General features: G+C 35.1%; 1 long non-coding RNA gene across 1 annotated transcript in view; it reads left to right on the top strand.

Annotated features, from left to right (window-relative positions):
* The first annotated feature begins 2,360 nt into the window (after positions 1-2,360).
* Positions 2,361-20,439, top strand: part of LOC114204546 (uncharacterized) — a 32,843-nt gene continuing 14,764 nt past the window's right edge. Inside the window, exons 1-3 of the long non-coding RNA XR_003608202.1 lie at positions 2,361-2,402; positions 3,615-3,645; positions 4,745-4,826. This is a non-coding gene — a long non-coding RNA (uncharacterized LOC114204546). The remainder of the gene's footprint in view (positions 2,403-3,614; positions 3,646-4,744; positions 4,827-20,439) is intronic.

The following is a 20,439-nucleotide window of genomic DNA, read 5'->3' as shown; positions in this document are numbered from 1 at the left end:
CAAGTTTCATCAAAAACAGCCGTTCTTTCCGTTAATTCTGGAAAAAATTTTGTAATCTCAAGTTCAAACCACATATCATAGTTGATCAATAGACTATTATAATCCATTGAGATAGTCCAAAGTTTTTTAAAAATGCAGCTCAAAATCAGAGAGGGAGACAAATCAGGGGAGACTCTGGACTCTGGGAAACAAACTGAAGGTTGCAGAAGGGAGGTAGGTGGGGGGATGGGGTAACTCGGTGATGGGCTTTAAGGAGGGCACCTGATCTGATGAGCACTGGGTGTTACATGCAACTAATGAATCATTGAACAATACATCAAAAACTAATTATGTACTATATGTTGGCTAACTGAACTTAATAAAAAAATTAAGAAAATAAAAATAAAAAACGCAGCTCAAAAAATAAAAATAAAAACATGAGAAAGCAGCTCAAAAGATGTGTCACACCAACTTAGGTACCCAATTTTATGTGCCAGTGATAAGCCAATGGACCATTTCATGAAGGCTTAACTTTTCAATCAGAAGAGATTGCCTTCAAGGTTAGAGAACTTTCATTTTAGAAAACTTTGTGATTATTCTTGCTGTTGAAACTTTTAAGCATTTTTATTAGTCAGCTTAATGTCTTTTGTGAATGATCATTTGATGTGTTTTCCTGTTTTTTTCTATTAAAATCTCTGTCTTAATTATTTAAGAGTCTCTCAAATATTATGTCTATTAATCCTCTCACTCTCATAAGTTTTGCAGATATTTCCCCCAAATTGTTATTTGTTTTCATATTTGGTTTGGCATATTTTGGCACATAAAGTTTTAATTATCTTTATTTATATTGGTCCTTTGTATTGTGGATTTTTGAAAATTCCTGTAATGCTTGGAAGATTTTCTGCCATCTTCAGATCATATAAATATTCACCTATTTGACTTTTAAAAAGTAACTTAAAAAAAAGATTGATGTATTTATTTGAGAGAGAGTGCAGCAGGGGGGTGGAGGGACAAGGGGAGAGAGAGAGAATCTCATGCAGACTCCCCACTGAGCGCAGAGCCAGACCTGGAGTTCAATCTCACGACCCTGGGATCATGACCTGAGCTGAAGGCAGATACTCAACCTACTGAGCCACCCAGGTGCCCCCCAAAAATGTTTAATTTTTAATCCAGTTCCAATTTATTTTACCACACAGTATGAGGTGAAGATCTCTTTTTCCTGATAACCAATTGTCCTAGTACTATTTAAAGAATAATTTATTCTTTATTTGTGTATAATGATCTCTATCCTAGGCATAATTTTGTATGAAGCCTCTCTTAATGTATTTGTCTATTCCTGAGACAGTACTATTCCATTTTAAGTACTGTACCTTTGAAACAATTTTAATATCTGGGCAAAGCAAGTCTCTCCCAGTATATTATTTCAAAATTTTCTTGACTATTCTCACCTATTTTAAAAATAGATGAACTTTCATATAATTTAATAATTCTTTTTTTGTCCAGAACATACCACATTTATTCATTTCATGTTCACTGACAGACTTAGTTGTTTGCTGCATTTCAATCTGTGTATAGTATTCGCATGTTTTTATAGGTGAGATATTGGGTTGGCTTGGCTGGTTCTCTGCTCTGATTTCATAAACCTGAAATCATGGTGTCACCAAGCATTCTTTTTTGAAGGCTCTTAAGATGAATCATCTTCCGAGATCATTTATTCTGTTGATAGAATTTAGTTGCATGTGGATGTAGGAAATGATGTTTTCATTTCCTTGCTGGCTGTAGGCTGGTGGTTGTTCTCAGCTTCTAAGATCTGCCTCCATTTCTTGGCCAGTGACCCCCTTTCTCTGTGTTCAAGGACAGCAACGGCAAGTCAGCCATTCTTATGTTTTGAATCTCTCACACCACCCCTCTACTTCATTTCTCCTTTGCTCCTCTCTTCATTTCTCCGCATCTCTCTGACTCTGTGTGTTTATTTTGTATATGACATTTAAGACCAACTTATTTAGCTCTATAAAAAAGCCCATTGGAATTTTTATTGGGATCAGATTACACTTGTAAATTAACTTAGAAAGAATTGACATCTTGATGATGTTAAGATGTGCTAATAAAGAGATGTCTTTCCATTTTTTCAAGCCTATTTTTGTGTCTTATAGAAGTGTTTTGTAGTTTTCTTCATGTAGATTTTGAGCATTTCTTGTGAAATTTGCTCCAAAATATTTTATCTTTTTTGTTACCATTGTAAATGGTTTTGTGCATTCATTATATTTTCTAGCTGGTTACTATTTGTGTATATGAATGCTACCAATTTTTACATGTTAGTTTTATATCCTGCTACCTTAGTTAATATTTCATTGTTTGAATTCATTTTATCTTTGATTCTCTAGGATATTCCATGGATTCTATCAGATCATCAGCCAATAGAGGTAGATTTATTTCTTATTATAACTCCTGCACCTCTGGTTGTTTTCTCTAGTCTAATTGTATTGACTATTGCTTTTAAACAGTGCTAGATACCAGTGGAGATAGTGGGCTTGCTAACTTTGTTACTGACCTTAGTAAGAATCCCTCTAGTGTTTCCCTATTAAGTAAGGAAATAGCCATTCGTTACTGTTTTCCTGAAAGTTTTTATGAAGAATGGGTGTTTAATTTTGCCAAAGTCAATCTTCAACACATATAAATTCTTATCATTTTTACCCATAGACATTAAAATGGTGAATTATATTAATTTGGTATCTAATATTAAGCATTTTTACATTTAGTATAAACCTTATTTGATTATGGGGTGTGTTAATTTTTAATGTGCTATCAGTCAGTTCAACAGTATTTCATTTATTAAAAATGTTTATATCAATCTCATAGATGATATTGGTCTACAAATTTTTGTGCTATCTTTATCAGGTTTAGATATCAATGTTATACTTGGCTTCATAAAAAGACTTCTTGACTTCTTATTGTCTGAGGCAATCTATGTATCATTTGGATTGTCTGGTCTCGAAAGGTTTGGTAGAATTCTTCTGTATGATCATCTGGGCCTGCTGCTATCATGTGGGATAGGTAGACATTTTTTCCCATTTTTGTAAAAATTGGTCTAAGTTTTCTATCTCTACTGGGATCAGGTTTGGTATAGTATACTTGCCTAAGAAATTATCCATTTCTTCTAGGTTTTCAACTATATTCGCATAAGGGCATGCAAAAGTAGATGTTAATGACTTAAAAAATTTTTCTTTTGGATCATAATTATTTCCAAATTGTAATTTCTACTTTGGTATGTTTGTGATTTCTCCTCCTTTTTTTGATTAGCTAGTGGTTTGTCTGTTTATTTTTCTAAGATAATAGGATTGTGATTAATTTGACCTACTGTTTTTCTCTTCTCTACTTCATTCATTTCTGATTTTAACTTGAATAATTCCTTCTACTTTCATTTGTTACTTATTTTGTTCTTTGTTTAGTATTTTGAGTTGGAAATTTAATTCACTTATTTTTATTCTTTCATTTTTATTGATCTTGGTATATAGGGTTACAAATTATTCTTTACATTGCTTCAAATGTATTCCAAAATTTCTGGTATAGAATGCTTTTACTATTGTTACTTTTTCATAAATACATTAATTTTTTTTATTCTCTTTTCATCCAAGAGTGACTTCATGCAAGATCTTTAATTTCCAGGTGAGATGCCTTTTATTTTTTGATTCTATTTTTATTTTCCAGTTTTATGGCACTGTGGTCAGATCAGTTTTAGTACCGCTTTTTATGGTAACTATCAAAGTTCTCTTTGTATCTTAGAACAGTGGTTTATAAACCATGGCCTGGAGGGTCTGTACCTTTCCTTGTAAATTTTTTAAAAAACATAAATGGAGAACTTAATGAATTCTTTTAAAGTATACACAGAGTGTAACAATCATGAAGTTAGGAAATACCTCTATCCCACTTTTTTCCAGTGACAACCTCTTCTTCCCATTGTAGAGGAAACCAGTCTACTGACATTTATGACAATTAGTTTCTTTTCTTTAGTTTTACCACCCAAATATAAATTTCTAAACAATATAGTTTCATCTTGCCCATTTTTTTACCTTATGAAAATAAAATAAGTTTTAAAATAAAACTTTTAATTTTGAGATAATTGAAGAATACCATGAAATTGTAAAAGATAGTCCAAAGAGATCCCATGTACTCTTTATGCAGTTTTCCTTAGTGGTAGCATCTTGGAAACCTATAGCACAATGATCACAATCATAATATTGACATTAATACAATAAACCAATCTTATTCAGCAAGATCTTTAATATTCTCCTCCCCCTGCCCCCCGCTCCACCACCTCATATCCAAGGAGTACAATCTCTATTCTCTCTATAATCTTCCCCCAGAAGCACTGTCTCTAAGGCTGCTACTTCAAGCCCTGAACTCTTTCAAGGCCCTTCCCTGTAGCTAAGGCTCTGAATCACCAAATCCCAATGTATCTTTGACATTTTTTGGTATGTCTCACCTCTTCCTCTTGGCCCCTAACCCTACCTCTCTACGCAAGAGGTTTCCTGGGATGGTTTGCAGGTATTAGAAGCTTTGTTAGAATTTCTTTTCTTTTTTTGCCCTCATAAGTGACTTGAAAGTTGCAGTGTTTTCTGTTCCCTAACAATGTTTAAGTCATAGGTCCCGTGTAGTTTTATTTGTTCTCCTTGTTAATTGTATGGTTATTTTGGGAATGTCATGGGGGAGATTTGGAATCAAGCTACTGCTATTGTTCTTCAAAGTCATTTAATCTCTCTGACAGCTTCATGAGTACTATCACCTCTCAATCCTTTGAATAGGAGGAAACTGAGGCCCAGAAAAGTTAAGTGATACCCAAGAAGTTGGTAAGTGGGACACTTGGGAATTGTTGATACACATTTAATAAACTCTCAGGGTTGAAGAGACTGTAACATTTCTGTTCCTTAGATCACTGCTATAACACACACCCACTGTGGCTACTGAAATTTCTGCTTGAATATCTCCAGTGGTAAGGAACTCATTGCCTCCAAATCTTTGGATTCTCTAAAATGGCTAGAAAGCTTTTTCTTATGTTCTGTTGAATTTTACTTCTGTGTGTCTTTGACTTTGGTTCAGGTTATGCCAACTTTGTGGTTGGGGTCAACAAAGTTCAAATCTATACCTCTATCCTTGACCTAGTGCTTTATTGTTGGAAGTCAGAAATGCATCCTGGTCTTCAACAATACATTTTTGAGTCTCCTTTACCAAATGGCCACATTGTTTTGGACATGTCCTACTTTACTTCTACCTCTATGGAAATGAACACAAAACTACTTGGAATCTGACCAACATAAAATAAAGTAGGACAATTTGTTCTCCTAGTCTGGACATTATATCATATATTGATAAAATGTCATTATATAGAGAGAGTTTTTTTTGTTTTGTTTTGTTTTACCATCATATCACTCTATGAGTTGCAAAGGTAGTGGTTAGGACAAGCCCTAAGTCTTTTTCCACATTTGCTGATGACAAGTCACATGTCCCCATGCAGTCCTTGAACATGTAGCTGTCTGACTCCCAAGGCTGGACTTCTACATTTATACCAGTTCAGTTTCATTATTTCCAACCTAGCCTATCCTTCCTTTTGGCTTGCTCAGATTTTACCGGGGGCTTGATTCATCTATTGTAACATTGCCTTCTTGTTTTCTTTAAAAAATTAATCATAAATCCAACAATGTCTTTGTCTTAGTAAACTTAAAAATGTGGTGTAGGGCAGGACTGGAGCAGAGTCCTGTTGCCATTCAAATCTTACCTCTAAATTAATGATTCTTAAAGTGGTATGTTTTAAGATATGTAACAAGTTATGGGTAGAATATAACCTACCTTCTTTAGCTGTTTAATATTAATGCACACCTACCTGAAAATGTAGCTAAACATTTGAAGACCTTGTAAAACTTAGGATGTTTAATTTTGATTTCAGATAAATGGGTCAAATAATTTTTTTCAGTAGGTTGTCTTCATTCTTTTGCTGTCTTTCTACCCCCTACCCTAGTGTAGTTATCAAAGAACAAAATTTATACATGTTCTTTTTAATAGTTACCATTATTTCATTTTAGTATCACCAGTGTGGATAACCCAATACACACTTTCTAGTAACTCTTTCTCAGCACGTATTGACATTTTTATTTTACCTTACTGGTTTTTTATTCCTCTTTAGGCTGGATGGCATTCTGTTGGCCAACCGGTTGCCTCTATGCTCCTTACAATAGATTGTGACCTAATCACAGGTTTATTCACTGAACACGGAGGAATTATTATATATGGTGAGCATAAAAAGATTATTTCTAATTAAGATAGCAATGAATATATATTTTATTGAAGTATAATCAACGGATAGTGTTATATTAGTTTCAGGTGTACAATATAATGATTTAATAATTCTATACATTTTTCAGTGCTCATCAAGGTAAGTGTATTCTTAGTCCCCTTTTATTTATTTTACCCATCCCCCTCTTCCTACCTTACCTCTGGCAACCACCAGTTTGTTCTCTGAATTTAAAAGTCTGTTTATTTGTCTATCTGTTTTGTTTCTTAAATCCCACATGAGTGAAATATGGTATTTGTCTTTTTCTGATTGCTTTATTTCACTTAATATTATACCCTCTAGGTCCATCCATTGACAAGATTTCATTCTTTATTTATGACTAATATTCCATTGTATATATATCCCACATCTCTTTTATCCACCCATCTATGGATGGACACTTGGGTTGCTTCCATAATTTGGTTATTGTAAATAATGCTGCAATAAATAAAAGGGTGTATTTATCTTTTTGAATTAGTGTTTTCATTATCTTTGGGTATAAATACTCAGTAGTCGAATTACTGGATCATACAGTAATACTATTTTTAATTCTTTGAGGAACCTCCATACTGTTTTCCACAGTGGCTGAAGCAGTTTGCATTCCCACCAACAGTGCATGAGTGTTCCTTTTTCTCCACACCCTTGCCAACACTTGTCATTTCTTGTTTTTTTTTTTTTTTTTTTAGCCATTCTGACAGGTGTAAAGTGGTATCTTATTGTGGCTTTAATTTGCATTTCCTTCATGGAGAGTGATGAGCATCTTTTCATGTGTCTTTTGGCCATCTGTATGTCTTCTTTGGAAAAATGTCTCTTCAGCAATGAATATATCTTACAGGAATTTATCTTCTGTAAAATTCTCCTACATAGTACACATCCATGTAAACTTAATACAGCAAATGACCATGTTGTTCTAAATGGAAGGTCAAAATTTTTTGTAATGAAAGTTTGTCACATTTGGATTTATATCAAATCCCCACTTCCAGAATGAAACACCCCAAAGGCTTACCATAATTAAATACGTGTTAGACCAAACCCAAGGCCTACCGGAAGAGCCACACTTTGCACAGCAGTGTCCTTTCATCTACCTTTTATTTGCTAGTTGCTATTACCAACAGAAAATGCTGATGCTGTTCAAGTTATCAAGAAAGTCTTCATCCTCTAAAATACATTAAAATTAATGTATCAGTAGATTACACAAAAAATGATTGAAAATGGTATCCCAAAACAAATCTGTATACTAACCCATCATTGTTTAATATGAACAAAAATCTTGGTATGTTTGAGATCTTCCAGATTTTGAATGCTTTAGTTAACATATGAGAAATAACTTTAAAAATGTCCATGTCTTTAAAAAATACTTTATAGAATGTTTTTGAAATGACAAAATTATAAGGATGAACAAATTAGTGTTTGTCAGGAATTAGGGATGGTGGAGGAAAGAGTGAGATCTTTGTAGTGATAGAATAGTCCATGTATTAACTATAGTGGTGGCAATATGAATCTATATGTATAATAAAATGGTAGAGAACTACACACATACATTGTTTTCTAGCCTTGATAGGGTACCATAACTTTGTAAGATGTAACTATTGGGGGAAATTGGGTGAAAAGTATATAGGCTCACTCCATCATATTATTTTTGTAGCTTCCTAAAAATCTACAATTATTTCAAAATAAAAAGTTAGAGAACAACTATACAATCTATCCATCATATAGATCATTCTACAAGTTAGCTCAGTATCACTCAACAGCTATTCACCAAGACGGTAATTGCCTCTAATCTTTTCTGTATTGAGGCAGGATTATAAACAAACTTAAAATAGTTCAAAAAAGTTATTGAATGAAGGGTTAGGAATTTCGTGATTAAATGAATAAAGTAACCTTACAGAGTTGAAGTAGACTAAAGGTCAATTTTCAGCAAGTAATAGAGAAAATCACAAGTCTTTAAAAAGGTAACTGCTAGTTTAGAGGATAAAGCTTCCTCTTTGTCTTTTTCATCCTGCATGAACACCTACCAGCATGGCATTAGTCATTCAATAATTCAAAAAATGCAAAAGGTAGGGTCCTTAGGGTCTTCTCTTTACTTAGGCTGCAGGAGCACAATCCTCAGGAAAGAGGTTCAGAACCTCTCATGTTTTTGTCACGGTAGTCAGTGCTACACAGCTAAGTTGTTTAGTGTATTCGGCAGGTGGATTTGGAAATCTCCATAACTGAATTCAAACATGAGAAACTGGATAATTTGGTGATTGCATAAACAGAGAAAGCAATGTATACATGGATGATGGGGTGACTTTACAGAGTCATAGTGTCTTAGGGACAATTAACCTAAAAAAAAGGTGAAGTCATATACCGACTTGCACCATAAAAACTATAAGCACTGTCAGGAATTTGAGTAAGACTCAGGACAAATTAACCTTCTTTATCTAACCTTATTGTTAACAGTCCGTTGCCACAGTATGAATCTCAGAATTAAGGAAGGCAGAAAAGAGGCCACCAGATCATGATATTTAAGTTCCAGACCAAACATATGGACCAGAGAATGACAGGAACTTTTCTTTTATATACTATTAATCTTGGATTAACCATAAATATAGATTGTACGTTTTACGCACTTTTACTACTATCATAAAACTAAAAGGCAAACAAAGAAACTAAGTTAGTTTCCTGCAGGTCATGCAATATCAAGAGAGATAATAAATGAAAATAAATGACCTATTGGGCCAGAGAGTCCTGGATTTGAGACATATATCTAGCAGGCTATAGGAGTTTGAGCAAGTTATTTAGGCAAATTATTAAGTTTAGGCTAGATTATGTTATGGTTACAAATAATCTCCTTCTCCATCCTCAACCTGAATCTCAGGAGCTTACCAGAAGAAAAATTCCCTTTTTATGTCCAACACTGGTCCAGCAAAGGGCCAGTGTCTAGCGTAGTCACTCAAGGATCCAGGTGACAAAGGCTCCATTTTGACAAGTGTTTCACCAATACAGGGGGAAAGAAACATGGCAAATTTACAGAGGCCCTAATGCTTCCCTGGTGCTTCTGTTCCCATTTCATTGACCAAAGCAAGTCACACCTAAACTCAGAAGATATGGAGAAGTGCAAACTTCTCATGTGCCAGGAGAGAGCTGAAAATTTGTAAACAACCCCACATCTTCTTAACAATCAACTTCAGTTTCATCCCCTGGAAAAATTGAGACAATAATACCTAACTTAGAAGGTACTTGTGCATATCATGTAATATGTAGGAACAGATCTCTGGCGCCACATGGCCCAGGTTGGAATCTCAGCTCTAAGGCTTGTTAGCACAACTTTGGGTACTTTTCTTAATTTCTGTCACTTCAGAGTCCTCATTTGAAAAATAATATTCATGCCTATTATTTAATTATGAGGATTAAATCAGTTAATATAAGCAAAATGTTTAAAAGAGTGCCTGGTGCATAATGACACTAGGTATTTACTTTTGGCCCCTAACATGGCTTCTGGAACACAGACAATCTTTAGTGATGATTGGTAGTTATCATGATGATTATTATTACCTGAACTGAAGCCACATTTACCATTGCCCAACACCGTCTTACTGATACTTGTGAAATAAAAAAAGTCAGTAAAAATCTAATCAGATTCCACTGACTGAACTGGAGTGGGTTACATAGAACTTAAAAGGTTTCCCTGAAGCATTAATCTGTAGCAAGGGCAGCGGGTGCAGTCCCCACAAAACTAGTGGAGACATCTTAGTTGTTTGCCACTGTTGTCCAGGGCCATCGCTGCACTGGCTTATTCTGGAGATGAGTGAATATTTGTGGAGTCAGATGAGATGGAAATGGCCCAGCCGAACTGCAGTGACTGCACTGTACTAACAATGTCTAATCAGAACGCACAGGAAGGAAGGTGGAGACTTGGCCTCGAGCACACTCACATGACTGGGCTAGCAGCAACACTAAAACCAGACTATTGTAAAATTCAAAGGTAGTTTTAAAGACATGTTGCCTTTTTTTTTGGAATGTCTAAGTCCAGGGGTTTAAAGCATTTTAGTTCATCTAGAAATTCAAAGTTTTCCAAGTGACTGCATTATACAGTGAAGTCCTGGAAGTTGGCAGATTCTCAAGTAATGGGCATTACCAAACTGCAGAAATAACTGTTTTACCCTATGAGACTTGGAGGTTAAAACAGGATGCATTTTTCTTTTTGAGTCAAAAAAGAAGCACTTTAAGGCCATACTTGGCTTTTTGGTGGCAAAGCTTTTGATGAACTCAACATTACAGAATGTTTGGCAGTCACTCTAAGATCATAGGGTATTTTTCTGGCCAGTCTGGAGGCAATTTTTATACTTTAATTATGATTATTTTTAAGATGATCCAGATCTCTTTATTTATCTCCTTCAGGTCTGCAGGCTCCCAGGTAGTACACTACAGAGGTGTGTTAAACCTGAGACTCTAAAGTGTGTATCATTCAAACATAACATTCAAAAGTAAATTATCTTTAAGAATGTGTACATTTATTTTGGATGGATGGGCGTACTAGTACTTTAGTCAACATTAGTTTTTGTTTGGGACTATTCCAAGCCTCATAAGGCTGTCATTTCCCAGTTATTGTGACAACCAAAAATGCTGACACCCATTTCCAAACACCCTCGTGGGGCTGCCCTGTACCCAGATGAGAATCATTAAATGGAGCTCATTAGCACATGTGACTTGCTGTGTGAAAGAGTCAAGGTTTCTTAGTTTTGGCTGAATATAAAAGCATCCTCAAACTAGTGTTTGATGTTGAAGTCTTTTCTTAAAAAATAAACTTTAAAAGACAATTTTAACAACCACAATCTTTTGTTCAAAGAAAAAGACAAAAATTCAATCACAATAATCATTCTAAAGCTGAAAAATAAGAATGCTAAATTTACAGTCTATTTATATATTTGACTCTGACTGGTAGAGGACTTACATGTTTCGAACCCAATCCTGGATTACCTGGCTATGGAAATACTTTAAGGCATCACAGAGTCAAGCTAGTAGTGTCTCTTTCAGTTCTCGAGTGGCTACTGACACCTATGTAATCCTGTGTAAGTCAGTTAACATTTTGACGCCTTGACCTTCCCTGAAACGTGGAACTGAAGCAGTGTAGCGGCATGGCAATGGCTGAATGCCTCTCATCATCGGCCATTTCACTCTTTCAGTAATTTGGTGACTTGATGGAACTGCTACAGTGTGATTTTGAGAAGAATGGGGTTCTGTGAAATAGGACAGTATCTTGAAGGAAAGAGGATGTTTGCTTAAAAGTCATTTGCTTACATGAACCTATGGATGGTTGAACAGTTTGCCAGTTTCAGAGAATGTTCCTCAAGATGTGTGCTGTTACTATGTTTTGAGAGAAAGATTCGCTGGGAGAAAGAATTTCTCTTAGTGACTGCTTGAATTAAGAGTTCTGGTCTAATTCAAGATCAGATGATTTAATTTTTTAAATTTAATTTAAAAAACTTTATTAAAGTATAATATACAATCAGAAAAGTGCAAAAATAAATTTTGGCTTGAAGACATTTCATGAAGTGACACACTTGTGTAACCAGTACTCAGACCAACATAATACCGGCATCCCAGATGCCCTGTCCCTCATGCCTGCTGACAGTCATTGTTTTCCCACCCTGCAAGGTAACCATATTCTGACTTCTATCACCATAAAGACAGATTAGATTTGCCTGTGTTTGAAATTATTATAAATAGAGATATAAAGTATGTCCTCTTTTGTGTCTGGCTTATTTCATTCAACTTTATGTTTGTGAAATTCACTGATAATTTCATGTGAGCTGTAAATTGTTCATGCTCAGTGCTGTGGTATTCAGTTGTATGAATATACCACAATGTATAAATCCTACTCTTAATGGGCATTTGTGTAGTTCCCAAGCTGGGGCTGTTACAAATAATACTGCTATGAACATTCTTAGTCATTTCTTTTGGAGAACATTCTACAAATTTCTGTCAGGCAGAAAACAAGAGCTAGGACATAGAATATGGATGTATTCAGCTTTAGTAGATACCACTAAACAGTTTTCTAAAGTGGTTGTCCCAACAAATGCTTCCATCTGCAGTGCTGCTCCATATCCTTGCCATTTTTTTTCTTTTTAATTTTACCCATTTTAGTAGTTGCAGCTTGGCACTGAGCTGTGATTTCAATTTGCATTTACTTGTAACTAATGAGGCTGAGCAACTTTTTATGTTAATTGGTCATTTGCGTATCCTCTTTTTGTTCAAGTCTTAGCTCATTTTTCTAGTAGGTTGTCTGTCTTATTAATTTGCAGGAATTCTTTATTCTCGGTAGAAGTTGTTCGGTATATTTGTTGTAAATATATTCTCTTATATTATCTTTTCATTTTCTTAATGATTTTTGATGAAGAGAAATTCTTTTTTTTTAAAGATTTATTTATTTGTCAGATTGAGAGAGGGAAAGAGTGAGAGAGCACACACAAGCTGGGGGAGCAGTAGGCAAAGGGAAAAGCAGACTCCCAGGTGAGCAGGGAGCCCGATGCAGGACTTGATCCCAGGACCCCGGGATCATGATCTGAGCTGAAGGCAGATGCTTAACGACTGAGCCACCCAGGTGTCTCGATGAAGAGAAATTCTTGATATTATTTTCCAAATTGTCATATATTTTTCTTTCCACTATTGTCTTGTGATTTTTTAAAAAGAATTTTGCCCACTCCAAGGTCATAAATATGTTTTTTTTTCTTAGAAGCTTAATTGTTTTACCTTTCATATTGAGATCTACAATCCATCTGGAATTTTTTTGTGTGCATGGTGTGAGGTAGAGGCTAAAACTTAATTGTTTTTAATAAGGGTATTAAATTAACCCAGCACTGCTTATTGAAAAGACCATCCTTTCCCTAATGTACTCAGTATCATCTTTCTCATAATAGTGTCGCTATTCTGTTTTCCCATCCATTGTCTGTATGTTTGTTGCTACACAAATAGTACACTATTATAGTTACAATGACTTTATAAAAGATCTTGATATGCAGTCGGGTAATTTCTCCATTTTCTTCAAGACTGCCTTAGTTACTCTTTTGCCATTTAAATTGTAAGTTTTCGAATTTCTCAATTTCCAAACGTGTGCGCACACACACACACACACACACACACACACACACCTGCTCAAATTTTGTTTGGGACCTTATTGAATGTACTTGATCAACCTGGAAAGAATTAGCTACTTAACAATTTGAGTCCTGTTCTCCACGGCCATGTTATATCATTCCATTTTACTCAAGTCTTCTTTAATTTCTCCTACTATTATTTAATTTCCAATATAGAGACCTTACATGTCTTTTGTTAGATTTACCCTTGGGGTATTTGAGTTTTTGTTGCTACTATAAAAAGTATTTTTAAGATTTCACTTTTATTTGTCTGTTGCTGATTTAAGAAATAAAACTGATTTTTGTATATTATCCACATAACTTTTCAATGATAGAGTTAACAAAAATAACACCCAAGAACCACTGTTGTGATTGATAACTTGTTCTCAGCAGTTTTAGAAGGGAGAAAGGAACTTTATTTAGATCCAGAGAAATCTAAGCAAGAGAATTTTATAGAAATAGATCACCACTAGGCATAAAAATATTCATATTATAAAGACTTACTAATTTAAACAAATAAGGACAAGGAGACTGAATTCATAATCCAATACAGTATATATTAGACTTATTTCTGTTGAGTTTTTAATGACACAACGAGGCTTGCAAAGAATTGTCAGTTAAAGCTTAGGGTTTTTCAAATATAAATGGAAATTTACATTTAAAGTAAGTTTGCTCTTTTAAAGTATTTATGGCAGTTGCTTAGCGAACAACAAATACACAAATACAGTGGAAAGATAAATCATCCTTATCAGTATCTGGAGAACTATACATTTGACCAAAGTAAGGTCTAAGTTGAGAAAATCACTTGTACAATATACCATAATTTGAAAATATATAATATGTTGCATCATATTGGAATATATGTATTACATATATATATTCAAATTATCACTGTATAAGGGACAAGTAAATTATAACTTGGACCTTACTCTGTATAGATATATACATACACACACATATGTAAGAACACATATACATTTAACCCTTATATTACCTTCTATTATATATTATATATACATATATAGATATTGCTAGCAATATCTTCTCAGTAATGTATATAAATAAGTGATCTCTCAAGCATGTTTATTAATACTACTTACCTATGTCACAAAACAGCTTAGTAACAATGAGAACATATTTGGAAGAATAATGATAAGTACAAAGGCTAACAATATTATATAAGATTTAAATCTAGAGGTTTTTTGTAGACAATGAAATAAATTTTCCAGAATACTTAAATTCATTTAGTTTTGAAAGATTGAAAAAGACAATACCATTGAATAAAACTGGATATTTTAGAGACCTAGACTACAGAAGATGTTTATATCCTGACACCTTATATACTTATTTGTAGGTTCATGAGAGCAAGGATTTTGTTTCTGTTCACTGCTATATCCCCAATGGCTAAAACTGGCACACAGTAAGTGATCAATGAATGTGTTGGCTGATGGAATGACTATCAGCACAGATGTCAATAAACTTGAAACAGCTACATTCATGACTAAAAGACAAAATCAACTTAGATCTGAATATGTGAAGGTTTCCACTTTTCATTTAGGCAAAATAACTAAAATGCTGTGAAAAACTACATGGGTCATTCCTCTCCTACTCTGAGCTGCCTTTGCATTTACCCATATAATCTGCACCTCCTAACAAAAGTACAATTTTAAACATCCACAACAACAATTTCTTTGAGACGACTGTAGAGCATTGTCTCAAAGAGGTCCTCCTCAAGCCTGCAGGCAAACTCTAAAAAGGTTAATGACTCAGCCAAGTTGGAGTTGCTCAGCAAGCCCTTCAGCAATGTCTGCCACTGCAGAAGGCCAGCTTGTGCAAATACTTCCTTGAAATCACATGCTAAGGTGATTGTATTTATATACATTTTTTTGTTTTTGTTAGACTCACAGGAAACAATTGCTCCTATTGTCTTAGATCCTGCACTTGGCAAAGAGAAGAAATTAAAAGTTTCTCTAATACTTTTAAAGCAGTAGAGTGTCTTTTGGTTTAAATGACTGGCTATGTTGATCTACCAAGACAATATATTCAAGTAATTGTGTCCAGATTCGTTAAATATTCAAAACAAACATTAAGTTAGTTTTTTTAACCTTTTTAAGTGCTTGCTATATTAGAATATACCTTATTATATAAATACGTTCTATGAAAAGAAGACTCACTTAATACAGATTAGAAAAAAAACAACAGATTTTGTCAAGTTCAATAATTAAGTCGAGTCCAATAAATCTTTGATTTAAATTATTTACATAAAAGAAAAAATGAAGAGTTATGGTTTTTCTGGTTAAGGCTTAACCTAAGAATTAGTCTGTGAAGATTTTTCTTAACATTCTTTTGCATCTCCCCCACAATCCTATCTTTCCTCAAGATGTGTAACTAACCAAATTCTGGCTTTAAATAGTGGGCGTTATTCATATTGCTAAGCCTGGGTCTCTAGCCTGCATCTGATCCTTGACAAAAGAGTAAGTCCCAGGACACCAGAACTTCGGCTTCAAAAAAAAGCTAAACTCAGGGTAGAAATGCTATGCAGGTTAGTGAAGAATTGTTCAGCTTAATGTGCAGGCACTTAATGGATTGTTGCTTTTACAGACCCGGCTAGAGCAACTTACAAAATGTAGCCTCACCTCAGCCTTGTACAGGTTCCCAGAACTTTCATCTCTGGGGTAGTTGGTAAAATTTTTTTTTCTAAATGGTGTTGGACAGATCAAGGATAACTGATCGTACAAATTATTTTATATTTGTTAGTATGACTCAACTTACTTTATTTTTTCCTTCTAGAGTTGACCTCATAAATAAATACTGGATAGGATTAATTACAAGACACATATAAAAATACTCCAAATCCGTTTCTCTGTAGTTGATTTCCAAGGCAGAGAGAGTAAACAGCCTTCTCCCAGCTTTCTTACTTTCCACAGCTGAGAGTGTAGGATGTTTACAGTATCTGTCGCTCAGGGTGGGGTTGGCGGTCAGCAGCACAAGCCTCAGGAAACCCAGCATCATTTCAAGATACCATAATGTGTTACAGGAAAAGATCCGAAAAGTATACTTGGAAGTAAATTATGGCTCTTTTAGGACTGGGGCTAGAAGAGTGGGTGAGTAGGCCACATGACACTAATTTCTCGCCGCCTGCTAAGTTTTTGTCTTCCTGCTGTGCACATTCTAGGATTTTCCTGGGGTCTACAACTTTGGCCTTGCACACTCACAGATTCTGTTAATGTTGGATTTTCAATATTTTATAATTTCCCAAAATGGTCTCAAAAGATTCACCCACCTCTTAAATGGCACCCCTTTCGTTTCCGTATGTGCGAAGATGTGAAATCCAGCCTCTCTCACTCTCCAAGTTATACAACTTTGTTCCAGCTCACTGCTGCATGTAACTGAGAACAATGGCTGAACTGTGCTTGCAGACAAGAAGACCATCCATCAGTGTAATTACTGAAAGTTATTTTAATTACGGGTTACACAGTCATAAGCTCAATCTAATGTGAAAATGTAAATATGCTAGGACACCGGTTATATGCATAAAATGGTGTATTGTAAATTGCTAACAAAATGCTAAAATTCTAAAAAATTGAATATATTTGGAAGGAAGTAAATCTGTAATTAGAGGCATATACATGAATGGAGTTAGTCAAACCTAAAGTTCTTTTCTAAAAATGATTTATTCAGTGGTTCCTGGACTTCATTTGTTAATACTGATCTATAATGCACTAAACGCTTGGGTGAAAAAGAAAAACATCAATACTGTATATCACAAAACAACCTTCCATGCCACATTGTAAACCAAAGGGGCACCTAATTTCAAACTATTACTGGACATTGTTCATTCATTCATCAAACATTTGTTAGTGCCTGTCATATATCAACCATGTGTTAAATTCTGAGTGATGAGAAATGGATGGTATTATCCCTTCCCTGAAGAAAAACATGGCCTAATCTTCCAGACAGACACATAAGCCATTGTTATAAGAGTGACAAGTGCTGTGGTGGGTCAAAAGGACACTTCTGAATTGGCTGATAACCTAGGCTGAGTCTTGAAGTTTGAATAAGGTTGATTAAGTTGAGATGGTGCTAATATGGGTTTGGAACGGGTGGGCAGGAAAGGGGATAGTGTAGTTTTAGATGTACCAGAAAGAACAGTCACAAAGCTGGAGAAAGGAAGACAAAGATAATGTATGCTGAGACCATCAAAAGTTCAGTAGAGTTAGAGCCAAAGATGCATGTGGGTGTAGGGAGGTGAGGTTAGGGGTAGATCAGAGTGGGAGATGATGAGGGTCCTTATATGCCAGCCTAAGAAATTTGGGCATTATCTCCAAACCATGGAGGCCAATGAAAGATTATAAGGAGGCAAGTGGCATGACCATGACTGTCCTTTATAGTTTACTCCACATGTAAGGCTGCAGGTAGGGAAAATAAGAAAAAGATTAATGGTATAGAGGAGAGCATGAGAGTCTTAATTAGGGAAGTAGCAGTAAGGACCCACAGAAAATATATATGAGAAATTTGAAAAAGAACAGAACTCAGTGAGTGACTGCTTGAGGGGATGGAGAAGTCTGGGTAATTCCTAAGTCTTGCTGGGGTGACAAGGCCTTTCACATAGGAGGGAATTAATATGGAGAGGGGTGGTGAAGGAAAGAGCTCAGAATACCAACAATACCTTTAGTGGATCTGGGCTGGAAAGTTTATGAATTCACATTCAAGGCATATTTAATTCTGTCATAACTGAAGGGATGAAGACATTCTGGAGGACTGAATCAGATAAGCCTGTTCTTTATTCTGCTTCTGTACCTCCACTTGCCCCCCCGCCCCAGCCCTCCTGGTGGTAAATCCCCACACATTCTTCAAACCCCAAATCCAGTATTTTGTCTTTGGAAGCCTCTTCTGGCCATCTCCATCCCTAATAGTGGTGCCCTTCCCCCAGCCTGGGGAGGTACTGTTCATTCCCCGCTTTGACCATCAGGGTGCTCTGCATATTCCTCTATCACAGCACTTATACTTTATTGCAATTTGCTGCTTACCTATCTATAAAACACCATGTTTCATTTTCCTTCATTTCATTTAATTACAACATTTTTACAACCTGTAGCTAAGTTTGTTTGGCACTACCGGAGGCTCCCAGTAAATGTTTGATGAATGAATGATGATTAAATGTATGATGCCATGTGCCACCTGGCAATTTGTTAACACTTTGAAGATGATTATTTGGGTTTTAAATATTTAAATAATGAGTATTTAACCAGTTCCTGAAGATGTGTTTTTAAAATCCCAAATAATTCAATGTTAGGCTGCTTTACTTTTCCAAGGAACTTGTGGCTAAGAAGATAAATTACTGCATCATAAGCAATCTTTCCTTAAATGACAGCAAAACCTTTCGGAAAGTTAACTTTGCATGACGGCAGTTTGTTTTAATTTAATTTTTTTGTGATGGATTCCAAATGAAGAAAAATCAGGGTACAAACAGTGCAGAGGAGAAGTGCATGTAAACAGTTTATAAATGGACAAGAAAGAAAGGAAATGACCCTAATAGTTGGTTCTGACTATTGAATAATCATTTAAGAGTTTAAAATGTTCTCACTGGGAAGAACCACACCCTAACTAAATACAGTCATTAAAATAATTTTAGTTACATAAAATGATTATTTTAACCACTCTAAGACAAATCAGAGAAGTTCCTGTTATAACAAGAAATCTACTCTTTTCAAGTAGGGCTTCTGAGATTTCACAGGCATTTTAGTTACATAAAACCAATCTCTGATAAACCAGTAATTTGGTCATTTTGAGCGCTAAACAAAGAGATATTTATTTCAAGTGTATATTATATATGATTACATTTGGCACATTTTGTATTAAAAAAATCTTTTTATCTATTATCTGATTTAAAAATATTCTGCAATAGTACCCATCAGCTTTCAGGATACACAGTAGCCTTCTCCATATCTCAGCTTTTAGGGTGAAATGTAGCAGCTTCGTAGTACCATGAATGACTGGAGAAAAACCACTGTTACCACTTTGGAAGCTTGATGTATCTTGTGTACTCAGGATTTTCCTGCTGCTCATGCCTTGCCCTATCGTGGGTGTTACTAATTCTTAGGCACCAGGTCTCCTACCATTGTTGCATTTTAAGCTATTGCACATTCCCCGGGTGAGGATGCCTGCCTGCATCTTATTCTATGGGCATATCTCCATAAGCCACTTGGCCACCTGTTCTCTTCTCTTGCCCAGGCCATACACTTGCCATTTCACCTCCCATGCCACTTTCATTTTGCCCATTTTGTGAGATGAAAATTTAATAGGAAACCATAATCCCTGTCAGTTGGAAACTAAATCCAAGTGTGACAAACATAATCTCAATGAATAATGGACTATATAGAAATTTCCAGGAAACTATGAGAAAATCACAATTAAAATGTGGCGACATGCACTCTATTTCGAGCCTCCTTCACGTATAGTAATTTTACTCTAACTTACTCTAGAGTTTGTATTTATCTGAGGTCCTAAAGGACAACTGCAAATATAGACTGCATCACTACCACTATGTTATAATACACGAATAATCAATGATAAGGTGACTTCAAAATAGAAGTGCAGAATATCTTCATAAAATTAAGAGATTTATCCAACTCAAAAATTCCATGGTTTTATTTCCAAATCATTTGCTCTGAGAAAGTCCACTCCTTCTTTAATTAACCTTTCATGTTTATCCTAGAGAAAAAAGCTCTTCTCCCCGATCCCCAAAATGCTGTCCGTTGAATCTGTGCCTGAAGTGATTCTGTTCTCAAGTTTTCACTGTGGCTTAAATCTAAAATCTAAAAAATTCTATAGTTGTGAGGGAAGAGCCAAAAGTTCGTGTCATCTTTGTGTAGAATGCTGTGAGTAGATTCACAGTCAGTGTGATGTAACCTATTCAATTACACCTTCCTTAAAAATTCTTTGGGCTCTTAATTTCTCTAGTTATTTTTTCCTTTACACTTACCATTTCATTTATCATACCCAGAAAAGAAAATG

This window comes from Eumetopias jubatus, unplaced genomic scaffold, assembly GCF_037043125.1.
Source record: "Eumetopias jubatus isolate StellerSeaLion01/CBP00866 unplaced genomic scaffold, mEumJub1_p1.0 scaffold_6, whole genome shotgun sequence".
NCBI classification, from domain to species: Eukaryota; Metazoa; Chordata; class Mammalia; order Carnivora; family Otariidae; genus Eumetopias; species Eumetopias jubatus.
The sequence above is the reverse complement of the archived record's forward strand: the minus strand, read 5'-3'. Positions and strand labels throughout refer to the sequence as shown.